Source organism: Leptonychotes weddellii, unplaced genomic scaffold (genome assembly GCF_054177405.1).
Source record: "Leptonychotes weddellii isolate Sample4059 unplaced genomic scaffold, ASM5417740v2 HiC_scaffold_2912, whole genome shotgun sequence".
Lineage (NCBI taxonomy): Eukaryota > Metazoa > Chordata > Mammalia > Carnivora > Phocidae > Leptonychotes > Leptonychotes weddellii.
The window spans coordinates 1-13039 of NW_027886254.1; the positions used below are offsets into that span (position 1 = coordinate 1).

Here is a 13039-nt window from a genome sequence, read left to right on the forward strand (position 1 = left end):
GAAATCCAAATCCAAACCTCAATGAGATACCACCTCACACCAGTCAGAATGGCTAAAATTAACAAGTCAGGAAATGACAGATGTTGGCGGGGATGTGGAGAAAGGGGAACCCTCCTACACTGTTGGTGGGAATGCAAGCTGGTGCAGCCACTCTGGAAAACTGTATGGAGGTTCCTCAAAAAGTTGAAAATAGAGCTACCATATGATCCAGCAATTGCACTACTGGGTATTTACGCCAAAGATACAAATGTAGGGATCCGAAAGGGTACGTGCACCCCGATGTTTATAGCAGCAATGTCCACAATAGCCAAACTGTGGAAAGAGCCAAGATGTCCATCGACAGATGAATGGATAAAGAAGATTGGTATATATATATACAATGGAATATTATGCAGCCATCAAAAGGTACTCTGGTAACTTGAACACTCTTGTGTCTCTCCTGCAGCGTAGAAAGTTGTGATGAGTCACTGTCAAAAGGGAAAAGAGTTAGTTTTCTTTTCCTATATGATCACTTAATTAGGGAAATAGGAGCTGATCATTCTGGTCCTTCTCTTCCCCTAAGAGTTAAGGTAAGTAACTCCTATTCTTACTACCCAGTTCCTTTGTTCCAGCTCCAGGTGAATAGGTTGAAAAGAGTTGTCAAAAATTAACATTTTTATTATCATATTATCCATTTTGTGCTTTATGGGAGTAGTTCTGCAAACGTTTATGTATATATGCTTTTAAGCATATTTTTCTATCAGAATCTGTGTAAGAGTGGAGATTTTTAGTAAACATTGTGATAGTTCTGCCAAGTTTTATGAGCCATATACATTTATTTATCCTTTAAATATTTTTACTTCGAGGGGCACCTGGGTGGCTCAGTTGGTTGTCTCACTCTTGATTTTGGCTCAGGTCATGGTCTCAGTGTTGTGAGATCAAACCCCACGTTGGGCTCTGCACTGGGCATTGAGCCTGCTTAAGATATTCTCTCTCTCTCCCCCACTGCCCCTCGCCTACCCCGTTTGCACTCTCTCTCCCCCTTTCTCTCTCTTAAATAAATAAATAAATAAATAAATAAATAAATAAATATTTTTACTTTGAAACATAACCAAGTGCAAAGAAGTGAAAAACACAAATGTACAGTTAATCAAATTATTGTAAAGTGAACACTCCAGGTAACAACAATCTGGCTTAAGAAACAACATTGCCAACACCCCAGGTGGCCTTCACATCCCAAATACAACCCACTTCCTCTCTCTTAAAGGTAACTATGCCATGGATTTTGAAGTAATCACTTTGTGCTTTGCTTCACAATTTTACCACTTGATAACATATCCCTATACCATACAGATCAGATTTGCCTGCTTTGAACTTTTGTATAAATAGAATGATAAAATATGCATTATTTTGGTTCTGTCTTTTGCTTAGTGTTATTTCTGAAATTTATTTATACTGTTACATACAACTATAATCTATTCGTTTTTATTGCTATAAAGTGATCTATTGTCTTAATGCACTAAAATGTATTTATATATTTTTCTTCTGGTCGACATTTGCATTGCTTCCAGTGTTTGACTATTATGAACTATACCATTCTGAGCATTTTTGATCATGCATCCTAGAGCACATAAGCATGCATTCTGTAGGCTATATGCCTGGAGTGGAATTGCTGGTAATGGAATATACATAGTGCCAACTATGATTGTGGCAAAGTTTTCCAAAGTGGTTGTACTGCTCTATGCTCCCACTAGCAGCAGTTCTTTGGAGGTCCAGTTGCTCCACATCATCATTAATATCTAATAGTGCCAGACTTTTTAATTATTGCCATCCTGGTATGTTTGCAATGGTATCTCATTGGGAGTTGAATTTTCATTTCCCTGAAAACTAATGAGCTTGACATTTTTTGTGTGTTCATTAAACATTTCAATTTTTCTTTCCTATAGTGCCTATTCAAAATTTTCCTATTTTATGCTGTATTGTCAGGATTTTTTTCCTACTGATTTGAAAGAATTGTTTATATATACCGTACATTAATTTTTTTATCAATTATATGCATTACAAACACCTATGGCTGTTTTCTTTCTTTGTATTTTTGTTGTACACTAATTCTTGCTTTAATATAGTATAATTGGTCAATATTTTCTTCATTGGCTAGCACATTTTATGACTTAAGAAATCATTCCCTGCCTTGAGGATATGAATATATTCTCCATTTATTTTCTAAAAAGCATTATTGATTTGCTTTTCACATTTGGCCAATTTTCCACATCAGGTTGGTTTTGTCTATGATATACAGGAGACTGATTTCATTTTTTGAATAAGGATAATCAGTGGTGTTCTAGCACATTAATTGAACAAAGTTGTCCTTTCCCTGTGACTGCAGTACCCCCTTCTGTTTTATATAAAGAGTTCATATACGCAGGATCTGTAACTAAGCCCTCTATTCCTTTCCTCTGGTCTATTTGTCTGTACTTGCACCTAAACTGTATTACTGTAATTATAATAACTTTATACAAGGTCTTGCTATTAGAAAGAACAAACCTTTCAACTGTTCTTCTTTTCAAAGCCAGACTATGGTCCATCTGAAAGTTGCGTTTTTGCTGGTTATTCTTTACTGATAAGATACAGCCCTTTGTAATCTCAGTCAAAAATGGGGAATGATTTACTACAGCCACCAACCTTCATATGTATAGAAAAGGGTTTAACTTCCATGTGTCATTCCCTGACACAAGACAGCACCATCAAAGAATAGAAGGTTAAAAATGTAGCTCTGGATTTTAAATTCAAGACCCTGAAAAGCAATATGGATTGAAATGTTGGGGGTGGGGGGGATCAAAATAACAAAAAGCTTAGAGGAACTTTATGAATGTTTGGGGAAATTCGTGAGTTCCATTTCAGCTAATAACTTACCCAAACAGTCTGCAATAAAACAAGCACTGAGAAGTGAGATGAAAAAAACAGCAATGGCCCACGGGATCAGCTGGTAATGCTGGCCTCCTACTAGGACAAAAGGAAAGATAAATACATTGTCTTCTCTGCCAGAACAACTAGGGAAGATATTCTACTGAGAAGCAAGCTAAATACGAGATCATCCACAATATTTTAGATCTAGAGGAGAGCTTAAAGATTTCCTCCTGAATAAATCAGTTTTAGAGCTTACAGATAAAAACATACATACATACATACATTAAAATGTAAACTTTTTTTTGAAGGGAAAGGCTTTTTATAAGACAGAAAACCCAAAAATCATAAAAAATTGATAATTTGGGTCCATAAATACTAAAACATCCATATAACACAAATAATGTTAAAACACAAGGGACATATGAAAGAAAATTTTGTCACAATATTAAAGTCTAGACTGTACAGAGAATTTCAAAAATCAATTTGAAAAATGAGCAAAAGCTTGACCAGGAAATTTGCTGAAAATTTAGTTTGCTGAAATTATAAATGACCATTAAACAAAAAAGTATGATCAAAGAAATGTAAACTAAAATATTATGGTATAATTTTTCACATATGAGCTTTTTAAAAGAAAATAGAAAATATGTAGTATCAGCAAGACTGAGAAGAAATAAACTCCTTTGGTGAGGAAACACATGCATATGCTAAACTATAAATTAGAAAGCCTTTAGACAGACCAAGTTAGTAGCACTTATCAATTTTTAAATGCATCACATTTGCCACAACAATTTCAATTCTAGAGTTTTATCATATAGAAATAATTGAACTTATTTATATGGAAGAATATTCATTGCAGTACTTTTGGAAATAGAAAAAAAAAACCCACCAGAGATCAATACTTGCATGTGTATTATTAATAGTACAGATTCTAAATGATGGTGAATCTCTATGATGGAATTCTTCACGGCGATTCAAATAATCCTATATATCAGTATGTATTGACAGAAAAAGTCTCCAAGACATATTGTTATATAAAAAGTTGTGTTTCAGGACCAGTGTACATTATGGTCCCATTGAAGTTTGCCATGGTGGAGCGATGAGGTGAAGCAAAACATTAATTTTAAAATTATATTTTACTGCATTTGTTCTATTTCTCAAAAATATTGCTTAATATTCTTGTAATACAAATACATTGTGACCCTTAAGTACAGCATAAAATGGGATAAAGTCAGAGCCTCAGGTAAACTGTGAGCCTTAGTCAGTGTGTTTTGTCTATCTTCCTTCTTCCTCTTGCCTTTAAAAGAAGCTTCCCAAATTACTCTCTTTCTTTCCATCTTATTTTTCTTTTGTATAATTTATCTCTTCTCTTGTCCCAATTTATGTTTCACAAAGAAGTTTCTCTTACCCAACATACTTGAATCTATCTATGACCTTCCTCTTCACCAAAGTCATTGTCATTTCCTTTAACTCCTCCTCATCATCATCTTCAATTTTCACAACTGCAACTATCATTAATTCATATTTTTAAATCTTAGTCATAATTACATTTACCTCTTTAAAACTGAGAGGAGAGAATGTACTCACATTTATTTTGAGGTTCTTCTTGCCCCATTGTGGGTTAACTCTCTTGCTGTCCAGTGGTTGGCAGAATGAGAAGCCTCTTCTATTTTTGCCCCAAGTGTGTATTTCTGTGGGTAAGGAGTATACCTTCAGAAATACTTGAGATTGAACATTAATCTTACTTATTCTGGTAAGATCAGAAAGTTCCCCATATAAAAGACAAGTCAAAAGAAGAAGTCTTTTCAAAGACAAGTCTCCTTTGATTCACTCTGGGAGACAGAGCAAAGACAAAAGGAAATTGGGAAAGCAACACCCAAAACAACCAGTAGAAATTTCCATTAAGTATGTTGCAATCACTAGATTAGTGTGTCATGTGAAATTTCTCAATTTGTTTTTATTCATTGAAACAAAAAGTTTAGCAATGCCCTAAAAGAATAATCATTAGGCTTAATAAAAATTTAACAAACATTCCTTCATCTTTCTTTCTTCCTTTTTCTCCTTCTTTTTTTTTTTTTCTTTTGGATGTTATATCTTCAAAGGCAGTTACATGCTTGAGGTAAATTCTGCCTTAAAAAGTTCTCTGAGCTGACTAAGTTGTGTGCAAGATGGCAAAAGACAATGTGAGCAATGAGCTAAAGCTTTTTTTTTTTTTTAAGATTTTATTTATTTATTTGAGAGGGAGAGTGAGAGGGAGAAGCAGACTCCCCGCTGAGCAGGGAGCCCAATGCGGGGCTCGATCCCAGGACCCCAAGATCATGACCTGAGCTGAAGGCAGATGCTTAACTGACTGAGCCAGACACCCCTGAGCTAAAGCTTTTAATGTACACAATGTATGTATATTGTATGTAAAGAAACAATAACTTCTGTTTTGGGGTTGAGAAAGGGATGGTGGAGCTGTTGATTAAATCCTCAAATCTTCCTAGATGAAAGAAAATAAGCTTATTAAGGCAAAGGAAAAGGAAATGTAACATTCTGTGATAAAGACATCATCAGGGTCCCTGACTTCTTTTACAGTGCTATCATGGACTGAATGTTTGTGTCCCCCACCCATGTTGGCATCGTGATCTCAAATGTTCCAGCCTCTAGAACTGTGAGATATAAATCCCCGTTGTTTAAGCCACCAATCTATGGTATCTTGTTACAGCAGCCTGAGATCACAAAAACAAGTACCTAGCAGCTTAGAGATCCTTCTTAAATTCTAGCTTCCAAATATGGCCCTTCACCTGCCTTTTTCCTTAAGCTACAATATTACTTTAAGTATATATACATATACATATATATACATATACACACATATATATACATATATATTTAGTGATCTTGAATGAAATACTACTTTGCTATGTAAAGCTGGAAGTGGGAGGAAGTAAAATTATAAATTTGACAACACATATATTTTTCAACACTGTCACAGTCAAAAGTATTCCCACAGCAATAATAGTATCTACCCACAAACTCTCAAAGCAACCCTAGAAACTACATCTTTGTCTAAAGTAATATGTGTTCTTTATTAAAAGAATCTAGGAGTCTTAGAGGATATACAAATCCCACCTAGAACAGAAAAAAATAAACCACACCTGGCATATTCTGTGTTCCCAGAAAACAAACATGATTTCAAACACATGAGAGAAACTGTGCTCTAGAAAGTTTCCTGAGCCAAATGAAAAGATGTGTCCAAGAGATAGTTAAGATCACAAAAAGACAGGGGCGCCGGGTGGCTCAGTTGGTAAAGTAAGTGTCTGACTCTTGATTTCAGCTCAGGTCATGATTTCAGGGTTGTGGGACTGAGCCCCGCATTGGGCTCCACGCCCAGCAGGGAGCCTGCTGAGATTCTCTCTCTCCCTCTGCCTCCATGTGCTTTCTCTCTCTAAAATAAATAAATACATATTTTTTAAAAATAGCTATAGCTTCAACAACTTGTTAATGGATGGAGACACAATAAAAATGTAAATGTTGACATCAAAAATGTACAAAGAGGGAGAATAAAAGATGGAGTTTTGGCATGCAAGCAAAGTTAAATTTTTATCAGCATAAAATAGAATGTTATATCTACAAGATGTTTTATGTAAACCTCATGGGAATCACAAAGTAGAAATCTAAAATAGATACACTAAGATAAAGAGAAAGGAAACAAAGCATACCACTACAGAAAATCATTGATTACAAAGGAAGGCATAAAGAAAGCGAAAAAAAAGAAAAAAATGGAACCATGAAACGCCAGAAAACAATTAATAAGATGGCGTTAGTAAGTTCTTGCCTATCAATAATTACTCTAATTGTTAATGGATTGAATTCTCTAATCAAAGGCATAGAGTGGCCGGATGGTTAAAAAAAACAAGATCCAACTATACACTGACTACAAGAGACTCACCTCAGCTGTAAACATATACAGAGATTCAAAGTGAAGGGATAGCAAAAGATACTCTATGCAAGCAAAAACAAAAAAAAAAATCTATCCTAAAATAAGACAATATAAACTTTAAGCCCAAAATGGTAACAAAAGACAAAGATAGTTATTATGTAATGGTAAAAGGTCAATATATCAAGAAAATAAAACAAACAAATATATATGTACACAACATCAGAACATCTATAATATTTCAAGAAAATATAAACAGACCTAAAGAGAGAAATAGAAAATAATACAATAATAGTAGGGGATCTCAATTCTTTGCTTTCAACAACAAATAAATCACTGAGACAGAAAATCAGTAAGGAAACAATGGACTTGAAACAAACTTTAGACCAAATGAACCCAACAGACATATCCAAAACATTCCATTGAACAGCAGTAGAATATACATTCTTAAGTGCAAATGGAATATTTTTCAGGATCAATCACATGATAGTCACAAAACAAGTTTAGCAAATTTAAGAAGACTGAAATAAAAAAAGAAGAAGACTGAAATCATACCAAGTATCTTTTCCAAACACAATGAAACTAGAAATCAATAACAAGAAGAAAGCTGGAAAAAACATAAATATATGGAGATTAAACAACATGCTCCTGAATGGGTCAACAAAGAAATCAAAAGGGAGGGGCACCTAGGTGGCTCAGTTGATTAAGTGACTCTTGATTTCAGCTCAGGTCATGATCTCAGGGTTATGAGATCGAGCCTGGTGTTAGGTCCCAAGCCGGGAGTGGAACCTGCTTAAGATTCTTTCTCTCCCTCTCCCTCTGCCCACCTACCCAACAAGTTTCATGCACACATGTGTGCACATGCTTTCTCTCTCTCATTCTCTAAAAAAAAAGAGGAAAGAAAAAAATATCTTTAAACCACTGAGAATGAAAGCACAACATATCAAAACATATGGGAGACTGCAAAAGCAGTTCTTTTTTTTTAAGATTTTATTTATTTATTTGAGAGAGAGTGAGAGAGAGAGAGAGAGCACAAGCAGGGGGAGGGGCAGAGGGAGAAGCAGAATCCCCACTGAGCAGGGAGACCGATGCAGGGCTCAATCCCTGGATCTTGGGATCATGACCTGAGCCAAAGGTAGACACTCAACGAACTGAGCTACCCAGGTGCCCCTAAAGGCAGTTCTAGGAGGGAAGTTTATAGTGATTCCAGACTACCTCAAGAAACAAAAAATAGCTCAAATACCTCACTTTACACCTCAAGGAACTAGTAAAAGAACAAACCAAGCCCAAATTAGCAGAAAGGAATTAACAAAGACCAGATAAATACATGAAATAAAAACTGAGCAGGGGCACCTGGGGGACTCAGTAGGTTAAGTCTGACTCTTGATCTCAGCTCAGGTCTTGATCTCAAGGTCATGAGTTTGAGCCCCACATTGGGCTTCATGACCAAAAATATAAAAGGTCATTGAAACTGAGAGCTGACATTTTTAGAAGATTAAAAAAAAAATCAACAAACTTTTAGCTAGAGTAACACAGAAATGCAGAGAGTACTCAAATAAATGAAACCAGAAATTAAAGAGATGACACTGTAGCCGATACCACAGAAATACAAAGGATCATGAGAGACTACTATGAAAAATATACACCAACAAACCAGATAAACTGGAAGAAATAAATTCCTAGAAACATGGAGTCCACGAAGACTGAAACATGAAGAAATGAGGGCACGGGCATGGCTCAGTCGGTTAAGCATCTGCCTTCGGCTCAGGTCATGATCCCAGGATCCTGGGATTGAGGCCCGCATCGGGCTCCCTGCTCAGCAGGGAGCCTACTTCTTCCGCTACCTCTGCCCCTCCTGTCTGCTCATGCTCTCTCTCTCTCAAATAAATAAAATCTTAAAAAAAAAAAAAAGAAACATGAAGAAATAGAAAATCTGAACAGACCAATTTCAAGTAAAGAGATTGAATCAGTAATCAAAAATCTCTCAAAATAGAAAAGCCAAGGACCAGATGGTTTCACTGGTGAATTCGTCCAAACATTTAAAGAATTAATGGTAATCCTGAAACTTTTCCAAAAAATTGAAAAGGAGGAAATACTCCCAAACTCATTTTATGAGGATAGCATTACTCTGATACCACAGCCAGATAAGGATACTACAAGAAAAGAAAATTACAGACCATTATCCCTGATGAATATAGATACAAAAATATTCCACAAAATATAGCAAACCAAATTCAACAGCACATTAAAAAAATCATTCACCATGATTAAATGGCAATAATACCTGGGATATAAGGATGGTTCAACATATGCAAATCAATAAATGTAACATACCGTATTAATAGGATAAAAGATAAAAATCATATGATCATCTCAATAGATGCAGAAAAAGCATTTGACAAAGTACAACATCCTTTTATTATAAAAATACTCAAAAATTAAGTATAGAAGGAACATCCCTCAACACAATAAAGGCCATATATGACAAAACCACAGCTAACATCATACTCAATGGTGAATAGTTGGAAGTTCTTTCTCTAAGATCAGAAACAAGACAAAGGTGCCCACTCTCACCACTTCTATTCAGCATAGCACTAGAAGCCTTAGCCAGAGCAATCAGGGAAGAAAAAGAAATCAAAGGCATCCAAACAGAAAAGGAAGAGATAAAATTGCTTTTGTCTGCATATATGATCCCATATACAAAAAATCCTAAGAACTCCATCAAAAAATTTCTAGAACTAATCAACATATTAAATAAAGTTGCAAGATACAATTATCACACAGAAAATCATTTTGTTTCTATAGACCACCAACAAAACATCTGAAAAAGAAATAAAGAAAACAATTCCATTCACAATAGCATCAGAAACACTAAAATAATTAGGAATAAATCTAACTAAGGACGTAAAATAACTGCACTGAAAACTATAAGACTTTGATAAAAAAAATAATAATAAGGAGGACACAAACAAATGGAAAGATACCCTGTATTCATGGATCAGGAGAATTAGTATTGTTAAAATGTCTATACTACCCAAAACCATCTATAGATTCAATGCAATCCTTATCAAAATCCCAATTATATTTTCCACAAAAATTAAAAAAATAAAATAAAATTTGTATGGCACAACAAAAGACTCTAAATAGCCAAAGCAACACTGAGAAAAAAGAACAAAACTGGAGCATAACACTTCCTGGTTTCAAATTATACTACAAAGCTATAGTAATGAAAACAGTGTGGTACTGCATAAAAATAGACACATAGATCAGTGAAGCAGAATTGGAAGCCCAGAAACGCCTGCATATATGGTCAACTAATATTTGACAAGGGAGCCAAGAATACTCAGTGGAGACAGAATAGTCCCTTCAAAATGGTGTTGGGAAAAGTGGATAACCACAAGTGGAAGAATGTGGTTCTTACTCTTATCTTACACCACTAATAAAAATGAACTCATAATGGATTAAAGACTTTAAGAAGACCTGAAACTATAAAACTCCTAGGAAAAAACCTAGAGATAAAACTCCTTGACATTGGTGTCAGCAGTGATTTCCTGGGTATGAGAGCAAAAGCACAAGCAGCAAAAGCAAAGATAAATAAGTGGGACTACCTCAAATTTAAAAGCTCAGGTGCCTGGGTGGCTCAGTTGGTTAAGCAACTGCCTTCAGCTCAGGTCATGATCCCAGGGTCCTGGGATCAAGTCTTGCATCTGGCTCCCTGCAGGGAGCCGGCTTCTCCGTCTCCCTCTGCCTGCTATTGCCCCTGTTTGTGTTCTGTCAAAATAAATAAATAAAATCTTTAAAAATAATAATAATAATAAAAGCTTTCAACTTTTTTAAAAAACTTTTTTTCCAGATGTGCAAAAACACTTATTAATAAAATGAAAAGGTAACCTACAGAATGGAAGAAAACATTTACAAAACACATATCTGATAAGGAATTAACATCTAAAAAATATAAAGAATTAATACAACTCAATAGCAAAAAAACCCTAACAACCCAATTTAAAAAGAGGCAGAGGAACTGAATAATCTCCAAAAACATACAGAGAGCCAAGAGGCACATGAAAAGGTCCTCGACATCACTAATTATCAGGGAAATGCAAATCAAAAGCACAGTGGGAAAAAAAAGCACAATGAGATATCACCTCACACCTGTTAAAATTAAGGTTATATTAAGAAGAAAAGAGGGGCGCCTGGGTGGCTCAGTTGTTAAGCGTCTGCCTTCGGCTCAGGTCATGATCTCAGGGTCCTGGGATCGAGCCCCGCATCGGGCTCCCTGCTCTGCAGGGAGCCTGCTTCTCCCTCTCTCTCCCACTCCCCCTGCTTCTGTTCCCTCTCTCGCTGTGTCTCTCTCTGTCAAATAAATAAATAAAATCTTTAAAAAAAAAAAAAGAAGAAAAGAGATAGCAACTGTTAACAAGGAGAAAAGCGAACCCTAGTGCACTGTTGGTAAGAATGCAAATTGGTACAGCCCCTATGGAAAAGTGTGGAGGTTCCTCAAAAAATTATAAATAGACCTACCATATGATCCAGTAATACCAATTCTGGTTTCTTATATATTAGAATATTGTAGGGATATCTGCACTACTATATTCATTATTCACAATAGCCGAATGGATAAGGAAGATATGGTATAAGTATACAATGGAATATTATTCAAACATGAGAAAGAAGTAAATCCTGCCATTTGAAACCATTTGGTTGGAAATTGAGGGCATTAAGTTAAGTGAAATAAGTCAGGCAGAGAAAGATAAATACTGTATGATATCACTTATGTGTGGAATCAAAAAATGACAAATTAAGGAACAGAGAGAGTAGTGGTTACTAAGGGTTGAGGAATGGGGGAAATGGGGACATATTGGTCAAATGGTACAAACTTCCAGGTGTGAGATTAACAGTCTAATGTACGGCATGGTGATATTAGCTGATAATATTGTATATACTTGAATGTTCTAAAAAACAGATTTTAAACATTTTTGCCACACAAAAGAAATGGCAAATATGTGACAGGATGGAGGTGGTAGCTAATACTACAGTGGTAATCATTTTGCTATTTATAAATGCATCCAATCAATACATTGTATACCTTAAAATTACATAATGTTATATGCCAACTGTATCTCAGTAAAACTGAGTGGAAAATGTTGCATCCATACAACAGAATACTATTTGGCAATAAAAAGGAATGAAATACTGCTAAATGCTACAATATGGATGAATCTCAAAAACATTATGCTAAGTGAAAGGAGTCAATCACAAAAGACCACATATTGTGTGATTCCATTTACATGAAGTGTCCAGAATAGGCAAATTCATAAATATGGAAAGTAGATTAGTGGTTGCCTAGGGCAGGGGGTGGTGGTATAGATTTTGGAGTAATGACTAAGTGGTGTGAGGTGGGTTTTTTTCAGGTAATGATATCGTCTAAAATTGATTGTGATGAAATTTGCACCAATCTGTGAATATGCAAAAAAAAAAGCCATTGATCTGTGTGCTTTAAGTGACTGAATTATATGGTATGTAAACTATATCTCTCCTAGAGACCTATAAACTACCAAAACTGAACCAGGAAGAAATGGAAAACCTGAACAGACCCATAACCAGTAAAGAAATTGAAGCAGTAATAAAAAATCTCCCAACAAACAAGAGCCCAGGGCCAGGTGGCTTCCCAGGGGAATTCTATCAAACATTTAAAGAAGAATTAATACCTATTCTTCTGAAACTGTTCCAAAAAATAGAAATGGAAGGAAAACTTCCAAACTCGTTTTATGAGGCCAGCATTACCTTGATCCCAAAACCAGACAAAGACCCCATCAAAAAGGAGAATTATATCTCTTGTTGAGTTCGTAGGTGTTCAGGACCCCGAATAGCCAGAGGAATGTTGAAAAAGAAAAGCAAAGCCGGTGGCATCACAATTCTGGACTTCAAGCTCTATTACAACGCTGTCATCATCAAGACTGTATGGTACTGGTACAAAAACAGACACAGAGATCAATGGAACAGAATAGAGAGCCCAGAAATGGACCCTCAACTCTATGGTCAACTAAGCTTCGACAAAGCAGGAAAGAATGTCCAATGGAAAAAAGACCGTCTCTTCAACAAATGGTGTTCAGAAAATTGGATAGCCACATGCAGAAGAAAGAAACTGGACCATTTCCTTACACCACACACAAAAATAGACTCAAAATAGTTGAAAGACCTAAATGTGAGACAGGAATCCATCAAAATTCTTGA

At 35.6% G+C, this 13039-nt stretch overlaps 1 long non-coding RNA gene across 2 annotated transcripts; it reads right to left on the reverse strand.

Annotated features, from left to right (window-relative positions):
• Positions 1–12: 12 nt before the first annotated feature.
• Positions 13–4937, reverse strand: LOC145719048 (uncharacterized). 2 transcript variants are annotated; one of them, XR_014142152.1, is made up of 3 exons: positions 4471–4937; positions 2893–2982; positions 13–467 (listed from the first exon to the last, which is right to left on the reverse strand). It is a non-coding gene; the product is annotated as an uncharacterized LOC145719048 (long non-coding RNA). The 2 variants fall into 2 exon arrangements; XR_014142153.1 differs by having other exon boundaries at positions 14–467; positions 2893–2979; positions 4471–4936.
• Between the last annotated feature and the right edge of the window lie 8102 nt (positions 4938–13039).